This window comes from Erithacus rubecula, assembly GCF_903797595.1.
Source record: "Erithacus rubecula genome assembly, chromosome: 26".
In the NCBI taxonomy this organism is placed as follows: Eukaryota; Metazoa; Chordata; class Aves; order Passeriformes; family Muscicapidae; genus Erithacus; species Erithacus rubecula.
Genome location: NC_136678.1, coordinates 790137 through 802789, shown reverse-complemented (window position 1 = coordinate 802789; position 12653 = coordinate 790137). Strand labels below are relative to the sequence as shown.

Genomic DNA, 12653 nt, shown 5'->3' with positions numbered 1-12653 from the left:
CACACAATGCACACATGTTCACAGCACCTCCTCCCCAGAGCCTCTCAATAAACCCTTTAGTGCTGCACATGTTCTGTTAAAAAGGTGCACATTATTTGCTCAATTCCAAATAATTCCATCATTAGAAAAAGAATCTCATTCCTCATAAACGCCTTCTCACTCAGACAAAAATCTCAGAACAGAAATCCTGTGCTGTTACATTCCTCAGACCCTCCTTCCTGTCATTACAGTCACGATCATATTCCTGCAATCTGCTGCCTTCATCAATATAAAACCCATCACGCCAGGAGCCACTGAACTGCAGGCATCACAGAGACACACACGCCTTGGAAAGAGCCATGGAATTAAAGAAATGACCTTCACGCTGTGTAAACCAAGCTCCTTAACACTGAAAAACCCACAGTTAAACACAGACCTTGGCACAACTAGATTTCATCAAAGCTGGGAGAATTCAAAAGAATTATTCACAGGAAAATACATAAACTGCACCTTCTGCCCTGCCATCCACTGGAAGGAACTGGTGAGGAACTGGGCAGTGCTTTGAGTCAAGGAGTGCACAGTAGTAAATGATTTCCATGCTGGAGGAGAGGCTTCAGTCTTATGAACAGTTAAACTTGACTCTTCAGCCTGGTTAATATGGAATGATTATTCCTCCTGTCCCACTGCACAGTGATGAGGGTGCTGGAATGTTCTTTGCAAGTCCATCACTGCTGGGTTTACACAGTACCAGAGGTCTGGATGTGTTCAAAGGGCAGTGTGGTAAGTGAGGGATGAAGGTGAATACACTGACTTTGTCCTCAGACTCTTTTCCTGGTTTTAGTCCACCACCTTCATGGGAAATGTAATGGGAAGAGGATTTGTATCTGATCCATTATGTTAGACATTTATTAGAAAGTTCACTAAACTGCTGCACTGGACAAAACCACAGAGAATATGGAAATATGGATCATTCTAACATATTCTGCCATGGTGGATTTTAGCCACCCTCAGGACTGAGTTCAGTGCTGGTTCAGCTGTGCAGGAAACACAGCCTGGTCTCCAGGGAGGAATTCCCTTAATAGGAGTTTCTTGGCTTGCAGGAGGTACAGACAGTCACCTCCCAGCTCCTCAGGTGTTGTGGGGTCTTGTGAGTCTTCTCACCTGAAACTGCTGCAAGGATTTGACCTGATATATGCCTTGAACATCCCTGATCTCCATAGGCCAAGGAAAGTACAAAGGACTGAGTCTGTGCCAGGGATGCTGTACTGGACACTTCTGGAGGGGCAGGCACTGATCTCTGCTCTCTGTGATCAGGCACACGACCTGAGGGAATGAAATGAAGCTGTGCCAGGGGTGGGTCAGGCTGGATATTGTAAAAAAGGTTGTTTCCCTAGAGGGTGCTGGGCACTGCCCAGGGAATGGCACAGACCCGAGGCTGCCAGAGCTCCAGGAAGCATTTGGACAGTGCTCTCATTGTTGGGGTGTCTGTACAGGGCCAGGGCTTAGACTCAATGATCCCTGAGATCCTTTCCCACTCAGGAGATTCTTGGACTGTGCCCTGGGAGCTGCCTGCAATGGAGACATCCCCAGCTGAGGGCCTGCAGAGCTGCACTCCCAGGCTGTGATTTATCACCTTCACGAGCAGCCTCCAGCACAGCCCCTGTGGATGCACTGCAGAGAAGCTCATTTCTTCCCATTGATTATCCAGACAGACACAGGAGCTGTGATGGATATGCCAACGCGGGAAGCGCCTGCACTTCAGAGGGATGATTGTCTCCCAAGAATCTGCTGTTTCATGAACAAAAAAAGCTGCTGTTTGATGAGTGAAAGCTGTGGAACTCCTAATTTTGCAGTGCAGGAGCTCTCCTGCTCTCCCTGCTGCAGTGTGTGCACTGTCCAGGTAATGGCACATTAAGGAAACAATGAGCATTTTCTGCAGCTTTTGACACAAGCAGAATCACTGCTGTTTGCCCAGCAGCCTGAAGCAATAAGCCACCTACAGGAAGAAGACATTTGCAAAATATTCTGCAAATGAAGTTCAGAGCAGTAGTAAAAAAAAAAACCAAAACAAAAAAAACCTGAAATATATAAACCAAGTAAATCTGTAGCTCAGTACGGTAGGCAGCTTACTGCAATGGCTTTGAGTCGTGGAATTTAAATCAGTGGAATCTATTTTGCAATGAGGATGCAGATACGTAGGAGCTACAGGTATAGAGAAGACAAAACATGTTATCAAATCGATGGGGACCATGTCAACCCCAGGCATGGGCAAGGGCTCTGCAGCAGGTGTAGCCCAGCACTTGCAGGAGGCTGCAGGGTTCCCTTGGTGCAGTTCTGCCATAGATTTGCTGTGGGTATGGCAAGAGAAAAACCATTTTGGGTCATTTACCCCATCATCCTCACAGTCTTTTCCCCCTCTGCTCCCCCAGAATTTATATAAAAATACAGATATGTTGCAGTATCATTAGCAATTCTGGGGGTGCAAGCTGTAGGAGCGACTTGTTCTTCAGCTGAGCACATCCTGCAGGTCAGCGTGGCTCAGCCTGGGCCGCAGCCACCATCGATTGCCAGAGTTTGGGTTCTTTCCATTTACACCATTCATCACTTCCTGGAGCTCACCCAAAGCCATTTACAGCATGAGATAACCGAATTTTCTGAGGCAAGTCAGCAGAGCCAGTGCACAGTGACAGAGCTGGTTTCTGCAAGGGAGCAGCCCCAGCCTGCTTTGGCTGCTGAAGGAGGGGCTGTGCTGTCAGTGCCTGTAACTGCACACAGGTGTGCCCTGCCTGGGACCCTCTGTGTTTTGCTTCTTAATTTGGGGGGAAGGGAGGGAAAAGATTTTACAATATGTCACTTTGCTGACTAACTGAATTTTGAGAGACCTGAGTATGCTAAGGGGACTGGAAGAGAGAGAAGAGAGGAGAACAAGTGCTCAGGAAGGAGACAGCAAGTTGGATGCAGCTCAGAGCTGAGCTGGGCATGATGGCACAGAAAGAGCAACACACAGCTCTTCAAAGCAAAATCAGTGCAGAGCACAGCAGGCTGCAGGGCACAAGCACCAAATGGGGTATGAGGCACACTCTGAAGAATCCACAGAGTTTTTAATTATGTTTTATAGGAATATGCTGCTTGTGTAAGTGCAGTGCCTGTGTCATCCTATTAATTCAAGCAAATATCTCAGGGTCCAAGCAGATCTTCAAAGGAAAGGTCCTATGTGTTGTGTTTCATTGCAATAAACTTTCTCTGAGAAACACTTGCAAAGAAGAGCAGGCATCACACCAAGCTCAAGGCATGTATAAGCAGAAGAGATTTTTACCAGAATTTTGGCTCTAAGTTCAAGGAGAAGAATAGAAATTGTTCAAGATGTGTATGTGAGAGTCAGCAAAACCATTGCAGAGGTTTACAGCTCCCACAGACAGAGACAAGTGTGTCCTGCTGCCCTGAGAGAGCTACAGGCTTCTAGTTTGTGTATTAGCTAGGAAAAAAACTGGTAACTGATTGATGAACCTGGCTACCACTTAATTCTGCCTATTTTCACCTGTCAACTCTTCCATCAACAACAGTGTAAAACTCAAATGGATCTCAACTACTCATCACCACGTCAAGCAAAAGGAGCTGCAATACAATGCTAATAGAGAAGGAGATTCAAATCAGGAAATAGGAAGGCTGGCTATACAGGCTGGTAAATCGGGAATTACAGGAGAGAATCCCTATGTTAGAGAATGCTGGCCCGAGGAAAAGAAAATATTGTGAGAAGAAACCCTTCCCAAGTCAAGGGTGAATGATGCAGAAAAGAGAGTTACAATGGCCTTCTGGCTGGTGCATAGGTAATGAGAACAGAAGATTAATTTCTCCAAGAAACATACAGTCTTCTGATAATCCTTTTATGGCACTGGTCTCTTTCCTGCCATCCTGAACTCCTTCAGGCACTCAGAGCTTTAAGTGTTTCTGGTAAACACCATTCACCACCATGGAGCCTTTTGGCAGAACATCATCAAGTCCCAGACCAGAGGGAACAGCAAGAACGTGCAAAACTTGGGAGTTTTACATCCTCTACATGTGGCAGAGCAGCTGTGGCTGCCCCATGCCTGGAAGTGTTCAAGGCCAGGTTGGACAGGGCAACCTTGTGCCACCTTAGAGCAACCTGGTCTAGTGGAACGTGTCCCTGTCTATGGCAGGGGGTGGAATTAGATGAGCTGTAAGGTCCCTTCCCACCCAAAGTTTTCTGGCATTTTATGAACACCTGGAAACAAAACATCCACCAAGTTCTGCAGCTGTTCTCTTCTCAGACTGGGTTCAAGGAATTTCATCCTGCTGTCAGGACTGAAAACAGAGATACACCCCCACACGAGCTGCATAGGGCCATGACAGGTTCCCTCCATCCCTGTCAGGTCCTTCTTCAATAAATTCAGGTCTCACAGCCAGCACAGTAAGAACATGAACTGCACACAGGAACTGCTTCATCATTACAGTTTTCACCCAGTCTCTGGGAATGAGACTGCTGGTTGTGAACTGGAGCTGGGTTTGATGGGGCTCTTCTGGAGGAAAACTCTTCCTAGGCCCTCTCCAAATCCTCTCACCTCCTTCTAGGTTAGAAGTGACTCTGAACTACATTCACTAGTCTAGAATCAACAGTGACAGTTTCCTTGGAAGCCAGGACAGACTTCTGTCTCTTCCCAATCCAGGTAACACAGGTAAGGAGAGGAAGGCACAGGTTTGGCTCCCTGTGCACAAGGAGGTGTGTTCATCACATGGAAAGCCATGTGGCTACTCAGACCTAAAATGTTTGAAATTTCTCTTCTTAAGAAGAATACAGTATCCCTATTCCAAACACTGCAGTGATTTTTAAGTCTTTGTCACACATGTATCATTTCTCAGGCATACACACATATATATGTTTATATATACATGTACGTATACCAAAAACTCACATGCACTGTAAAAAAAGGGAGATGAGAAAAAAAAAGTCAGCCAAAGCCTCAAGTACAGATACTGTTCCCCTGGAAACAACTGGAAAAGTACAGCATCCCAGCAATGCATTCCTACAAACTGGAGAGTTGCCATTAGCAAATAACTATCTGTAATCTGGAGGAGGGAAGAGAAGCAAGTGCAAGTTTTGCAGGCAACAATGCTGACAGCAGTTCCCAAAATACAATTCCTTAAGTTAGAAAATGAACTATGTCCCCAGCAGCGAGTCAATCATTGGCAACTACACAGAAACAGTCAGAAACAGAAACTTTCCTGTTCTTTTATTCAAGCAACAGGTTTTGGTTCTTCCCTGAATTTATCCCTGTCCTGACATGTTCTGCCCATCAGCCCATTGCCACTGGAAATGGTCATTAGAGAAACTGCCAGAAGCTGGACATGCTCTGAGAGCCCCTTCCAGGCAGGAGAGAGGACAACACATCAGACTGTGAGTGTTGGAGCTGGGAGGAGAGGGGAGACAGCCTGACAATGCCCAGTTATTTAATAAGCTGAGGACAGAAGGATAACAAGATCATAGTCCTAAAGCCTTTCACAGCCTTGGCTGAGAACTGCCCATTGTCAGGCTTCTGCTGCTGGGAGCTGTCGTGTTTCAATCAGGACAATGAATTCTCAGCTCGTGCAAGTTTCAGTGGGTGAATTTCAGCCCTTTGGTTACAGGTTGATTAGCAGGTTCACTAGCAGCAGATTAACTTCTTTATTTCCCATAGCTCTGCTTTGTTCAACATGTTCAGGTGCTGATCCAAGAGATTATGAGACTTGTGATCTTTGCCAGTTGTTAATCAAAACAAGCAGCTCCCTTTATCCCTGCAGAACTCCTCTTTCCACGGGACATTTACAATGGGCTGAGGTTACATGTATGACAGCTGAGGCTGTAAGAACACTTCCCATCAGGGAGCTCTGGACAATTTTGGTCCCATCCTATGTCCTGTCCCTGGAAATCTTCAAGGCCAAGTTGGATGGGGCATGGAGCTCCTGGTCTAGTGGAAGGTGTCCCTGCCCATGGCAGGGGTGGGACGAGATGAGCCAGAAGATCCTGACCAGCCTCCCAAGCCAAACCATTCCATGGTTCCATGCTCAGTTCTGTGTGTGCCCCTCAGCCAGCAGAGCTGCTCCTTCTGTGCTGTGACCCCACCATGTCCCCAGGGCAGCTCCTTGTGCCTCTCTGGCAGCCTGGACTGCTCCAATATGAGGTGAGGAGTGCTCAGGTTGCAGCTCCAGCTGGGAACACAGCCCTGCAGTTCCTCTGCCAGAGGAATAAAATACAGCATTGGTACTCTTGAGAGCTCACCAAGTTTGGGGCTGGGGGAGTCAGCACATACATAAGAAGCTTTTAATGATCTACGTAATCCATTCACATTAATTAATGTCACTCAGCATTATGGTGGAGACTGAAAAGACAACAAACATGACAGTGATCACATTCCCTAAACTGGCTGCAGTAACTGTTGCTGTGAACTCAGACCTTTAAACTTCTGCCAAAAGAGAATACGTACTTGTTTAAAAAACAAAAACAATCCAGAAATTCTTTCTGTGCTGCGACCCCAGAGCAGAGGCAGCCAACAACACCTGAACTGACAGAATGACCTGTCTGAGACACTGAATGTGTCAGCTGTGACCATCACAACTGCAAAGCTTACCAGGATGGAATATTTTGGAATTGTTTGTGCTCAGCACAGGACTTCAGGTGTCAATATACAGCACTGAGAGGGTTGTCACTGTGACAGGGAAAAACGTGCACTGTCTGCAGTTCTTAGGAGCTGCAACCTTGCATTAAAAATATGCTACAGGAACTGGAGGAGGATGGAACTCCACTTCCTGCCACTGATAGAGAAAGCCAATATCCTGCCTCTGCCAGCATCCCTCTCATTTGCAACTGAACCAATACAATTTGACATTTTCAACAACTTTAAGCGGACCTGTTACAGCTTTGCCAAAAGGTGGTTTACAGTCTGAAACAGGAAATTTTCCAAGGCAGAAAATCCCTGGGGGAAAAAAATTAACTTGGCACAACTCTGAGTGCTTGGGAAATTGTCTTTTGCAACTAAAAAATAAAGGAAAATCAAAACTTGATGGTGATAAAGAAGGTTCAGCTGCTGGATCAGATAAGCCCAAGGAGCGATGTTTGCCTGCAGTGCATTCCAGCAGCCTTTCACTGCCACCTTGTGGGAGCAGGAGAGGCTTGAGAAGCTCCAAGAACAGGATCACAGACCAGCCTCAGCTGAACTACACAAAATATCACTGAATATTAATAATGTATCAAGGATTTCCATTTCCTACTGAGCTCACATTGCAATTTCTTAGCCCACAGCTTTGGTTCAATTTCCAGTGTCCACTGTTCTCAGGGACAGAAGATTAATTAAGTCTGCACAAAAACGTTTCAAATAGAAATACCAGGGAGGTTACCTGGCTTCCTTGGCTCCTCCACCTGTCACATCCCCAGGTCAATACTGTGGAGCACAGAATTTAGAAGAGTAGCTGATTTGGAGCTGAATTAGCTCTCAGCTGTAGAGACACACAGGATCTCTGCAACTATATCAGATACATCCTTGGCTTTAATGGCCATTTTGGGCACAGAGAAGTAGCTGAACTTGTCAAAGTTAGTAAAGCCCAGCCCCTGAACATCCAGGCAGTGCACTGGGATGGCACTGGGGCCAGAGGTGACATTCCTGCTGTTAGACAGGGTGAAGCACGTGCAGCAGGGCAGTGGTTCCCATTAGTACATCAAGAGGAACTACACACACACTCAGCATGGAGGGGGCTGGGGAAAGGCAGTTTTACCTTTTGCTTGCTCCACGCTGCCAAGCTGCAGTTCTTTTACAATGCTTAGCTGAAGCAGTCCCTGCTTCCTTTCCTGGGCCATTCCTGGAGGATCCTGCACGGATTCCTGCTTTTGTTAGCAGGGCAACCTACGGCCTGGGCTCCCCCGCCCAAAGCAAATGCCAGACACCCCTCCCCCTGCCCTGAGCCTGGATCCAGCCCTGGCAGCTGAGCATGCAGCACACACCTGCTCACCACCCCTACAGGAAATGGCACCCACCCCAGCCCACACCTCGACCTTACTGCAAATGAAAACGCAGCCTGATTGCTGATCCAGACCAGCAACCTCCTCTTCCCAACATGGGCAATCCCAGCCAGCAGAATTCCTGCCCTCCCACATCATCTGCACCAGCAGCCTTTGAAAAAAGGGACAACTTTATCTGAAAGTGATTAACTGCAGAGGCAGTGGCAGGGAAATGCTGTCACAGCAGGTGTCAGATGATTGTTCAGTTCTTCATAGCAGAGAGAAACCTCTTAACATCTTGTTGTCCACTGTGTAGTGTGGACAGGAATCCTTCCCTTGCCTTGTAGCAGCTCCTTGCATGAATATCCCACCACTCTGCTTCCCCAGGGACCTTTCCAAGGAGATTAAGACCACTCAGCTTTACAATGGTCAGTGACAAGGATTATGGAGTCAAATGCTATTAAAAAAATGGGAGCAGCGAGCTATTGCTCACAGACTTTTCTGCCAGCTCCTCTCAAGTGGTATTTAAATATGCCTGGAATGCAAAAATGATAGTTTAGCTTTCACAGAGATCAGGGACTTTTATTCCATTTGTCAGATCATAAGGGTTAAGGGACATATTAGGTGTCACATTCATGCTCTTAGAAGAAACACACTCAGAATGCCTACAGGACAAGAACCACAAGGTAAAAGGTCTTGCCAAAAATTGTTCATCTAACAGTACTGGTAGAGGAGGATTCAGTTATTAATATATTAATAATATATGCTACTATAATTAGAATCTGAATCCTTAGAATGAAAAATAAAATCCTCTTGGGAATGAAACAGGACAGAAATGTTTGCCAAACAAACACAGTTACCTGGCATGTCAGTGAATTTCCTTCAGCTGAAAAGCATTTCTAGGGGAGACTTTATAGGGAAAGAGGGCATGGGCTGAGCAGAGCCACCAGCCCCAAAGCTGCCCAGAAAACAAGTCAAATTCACTCCTACTTTGGATTTATCATGAAATCATGGAATGGTTTGGGTTGGAAGGGACCTTAAAGCTCATCTAGTTCCACCCTCTCTCATGGGCAAGGACACGTCCACTACACCGGGCTGTTCCAAGCCCTGTCCAATCTGGCCTTGGACACCTCCAGGGAATGGGCAGTTATGTGAGAAACTGGTTTGAATAAATTAAAAAGTAAGGAGGAGAGAGATGAGTTTCCTGTCTCTAAGAGCATGTCTGATGGCAAGTGCTGGAACCACCCTGCTGGAACCTTCCTGAGGAACAGGAAGAACATAATGGCAGAATTCAGTTGTATAAACACTCTGGAGGGGGTGTATAAAAAAAAAAAAATCCTAATTCTTGCCAAACCAGGGGAGATTTTTAAATTCAAGAGTCCTTTTAAACTGGCCACATAACTGAGAGCACACACTTGACTTTCAGAAGTTCTCAGGCAAAGCGTGTCTTACCCCACGTGGCAGCTGTGGGCTGCATGGTCACCTTTACAGCTCTTCTGGGAACTAAAACCTCCATAGAGTATGAAAAGCTTCAACCAGATCTCCCAGACTTTCCTTCCAGCACAGGTATCTCATGGCTCAAGTGTGGCAGGATCTCCTGCAGTCCCCTTCTAAGCCCAGGGGACAAGAGCTCTGAGCAGCCCAAAGCTGTGACACCAGGAATATTCTGGTGGGGGTTGCAGTACAGGACTCTTGGGAGAAGCTGTGACCAGAGCCCTGCACTGAACCTGCACAGACAGGGGTGCAGAGAACTTGGGGAAGAAGCTTTTGGTGGCACTAGAGGCCGCTGTCACCCTGGATGAAGGTGGATCATCCAGCACTGGGCTCCCCATTCCCCACCATCTACGGGCACCCAGCAGAAATCAGGAGCTGTTAGCTCTGCGCCAGGAAGAACAGGTACTGTAGGTACAACATCCACATAGCTGAAATCCACCCTCAGCAGGAGCCAGGGCTGTTTGAGTTCAGTGGACAAACACATTGACAATGGGAGACAATTTGCTTTTGGCAGGAGATCATCCAAATGGCCAGACTGCACTGTTCATCAGCAGCTCTAAAACTGCCAGAAAAAAACCAGAAGAAACTGCCTGGCACAAGCACTGGCTGTGGGAGATGGCAGATTTCCAGCTCACAGCAGGAGCACACTACAGTGGTGCAGAGGAGCATCAGGAGGCTGGGATGTGCAGCAGGACACGTGGATCACAGGTGGCAGCAGCTGGGCTGAGCCTCTGGCACATCTGGCCCCAGCCCTGGCCCTAACCAGGCACCACATGGCATCACACACCCCAAACAGACCTCTGCTCCACTGCCCCTCTGCTGCTTCTTCTTTCCTTCCCCTTGCAATTCACACTGTTTTCCAGCATTTGCTGGAGCATTTCCAGATCAATTCAGCTGGAAAAAAAGGATCAGGTGAACCACCACAGGTCAAACACTGTGGTGGGAAAGGGTAAGGCTTGTTGGCCATCACAGGATGCAAACCAGCACTCCAGAGCACTCTGCCAGTCATTTATCCTCAGCCCTAAGCAGCCTCATCTGTTTTAACCTTTTGGTTTCACAGAGATAATCTTAAGGCCACAAGTTCAGAGATATCCCTGTGATCTAAAATTAGATGATCAGCCTGTTTATGTTTTTGTTGCTAAGAGCAAGCTGCTGCTTTGGAAACACCAAAGCAGCCCAAAGACTTCTGCAACAGCTGCCACTGGGAACTGAAATCCATACAGCACAGCCCTGACAACTGTTTGCCTTTTGCCTGTTTATTTTACTGGAGATGGTCTCCTTCCCTAGTAAGCTTTACCCCTTTAGGTGATTTCTCCTGTCTCCCTGGGTCCATGTTTCCTAGTTCCAATGTGCAGGTAGCTCCTAGTCACTTTATCCCACTGTGATACATTCATCAGTCAGGTTTCTTCCCCCATGAGCACAATGCACCATTTCTGGGCTTTTTCCCTCTCAGTAGTTTCAAAGCATCATTTAAAGGTGGGAGGAATTTTCAGGTGTTTTCTCTTTACATTACAATAATTCACAGGAGATGGTTCTCTAATAAAAATGCACGAGACAAACAGATCTTTTGATATTATTTAGATAAACAGATTTGGCAGTAAATGCCAATGTGGTAATATCAATGGATGCTCCTTTAGGCATCTACAAGTAACCATCCCAGTCCAGTTCTTTATCTGCAGACAGTGTCAGAAGTCTGGGGGAACTTTGAGCAGCCACTTCTGCAGGAAAAAATCTGCTTCTGCAACTTGATTCTGGGCTTGCTAAAATGGAGAGACCATTGTGAAAGGTCTGAAGTGAGAACTGAGAGCACAATACTCACTCTGTCCTCTTGCACAACCTCACTGGGCACTGAGAGTATCTTTTGGCAGCTCATCTCGATTCAATTACAAATAACCCCAAGCCAAGTGACCTCCAGCAACACAACAGGAGCACACAGAGCCACTTCCAGGGCTAACCCAAGTGTTTTCACAGCAAAGACATCCTGCAGTGGCTAGTGCAAACTGGCCCTGCACACAAAGCTGATGAATGTGTCTCCTTCAGAACATCTGAATACCTTCCAAGTGCTCCCTGTGCTAGCTCTGGGAAAAAACCAAAACCAAACAGCATTACAAGTTTGAGTATTTTCCAACAGCACAGCCCACCTTGCTTGGATGTGCTGCAGATGAAGCCAAGCAGCAGCTCAACCCCACCACCTTTAGCCCTGTAGGCTGATAATTCCTGTTATTGCTTTTGCCATCCTTTGGTCTCATGCCATTTAAGATGTGTCAGAGCATAATCTGCACTCAGGAAGGGTTGTATTTCAATAAATCACTATGACAGTTTGGAAGAATCCAAGCATTAGATACTCTGTATTAACTCACTGCTGGTTAGAAACACCCAGTTCATCACAGTATTTTATTTATTGCTATTTGCTTTCACTGATGCCATTAGAAGAGACAGATTTTGGTAAAGTTAACTTGTTTGCAGGAAGAATATATGGATCATTTCATATTCTGGAATTAATGCACAGGGTAAAGTTCCTTTGAAAAAGAGCTCTGTCTCCCCAGGTTTGTATTTCCCCAGTCTTAAAATAACACCATGCTATAAGAAAGAGATACCATCAGCTGGAGTCAGAGTCATTCCCACTGCTGCTACTGCTGGAATGGCCTCAGCTGCACATGGCAGTCTCACAGCCCTGGCTTTTCCAGTCAATCAAAGCCATATCTGCTGCTGGAGTGCATCTCCTACCATCTCACACACCTTCACACCCCAGGAATGTCTGTTTTTTCCCACTCCCTTTTTACAAATCTGTGAAGCCCTGATGTCTCCATCAGAGTATAAGTAAACACAGTTGAGCTGAATCAGAAGGACAGATTTTATCTGAATGTATCTCAGTACAGTGGACTTTTTAGGATGGGATTCATTTTACAGAACCCACTGCGAGTGTCTGTCTGCGAGTGTCCCTGCCAACACACTGGGAAGGAGCTGACATTAGGAGATGAGATTAGAACTGAAGAAAAAGGTTGAGATGCTGAAGAGACAAGTCGAAAATTATGAAACTAAATTTAACCTACGAACCAGTGATGATCCAATTCAAAACCTTCATACAGAGTAGGGACAGCAGCCTGGGAACTCCATGGAGCACCTAGAAACCAGTTCTTGCACCCCCACCATCAGCACCACGTGAGAGCTGCCCAGGCAGGGCCAGCAGAGC

General features: G+C 46.5%; 1 protein-coding gene across 8 annotated transcripts in view; it reads right to left on the bottom strand.

Annotated features, from left to right (window-relative positions):
- The window catches only part of PPP1R12B (protein phosphatase 1 regulatory subunit 12B), a 133518-nt gene that overhangs the window by 51487 nt on the left and 69378 nt on the right, over positions 1–12653 (bottom strand). The gene's annotated exons all lie outside the window — the stretch shown is intronic.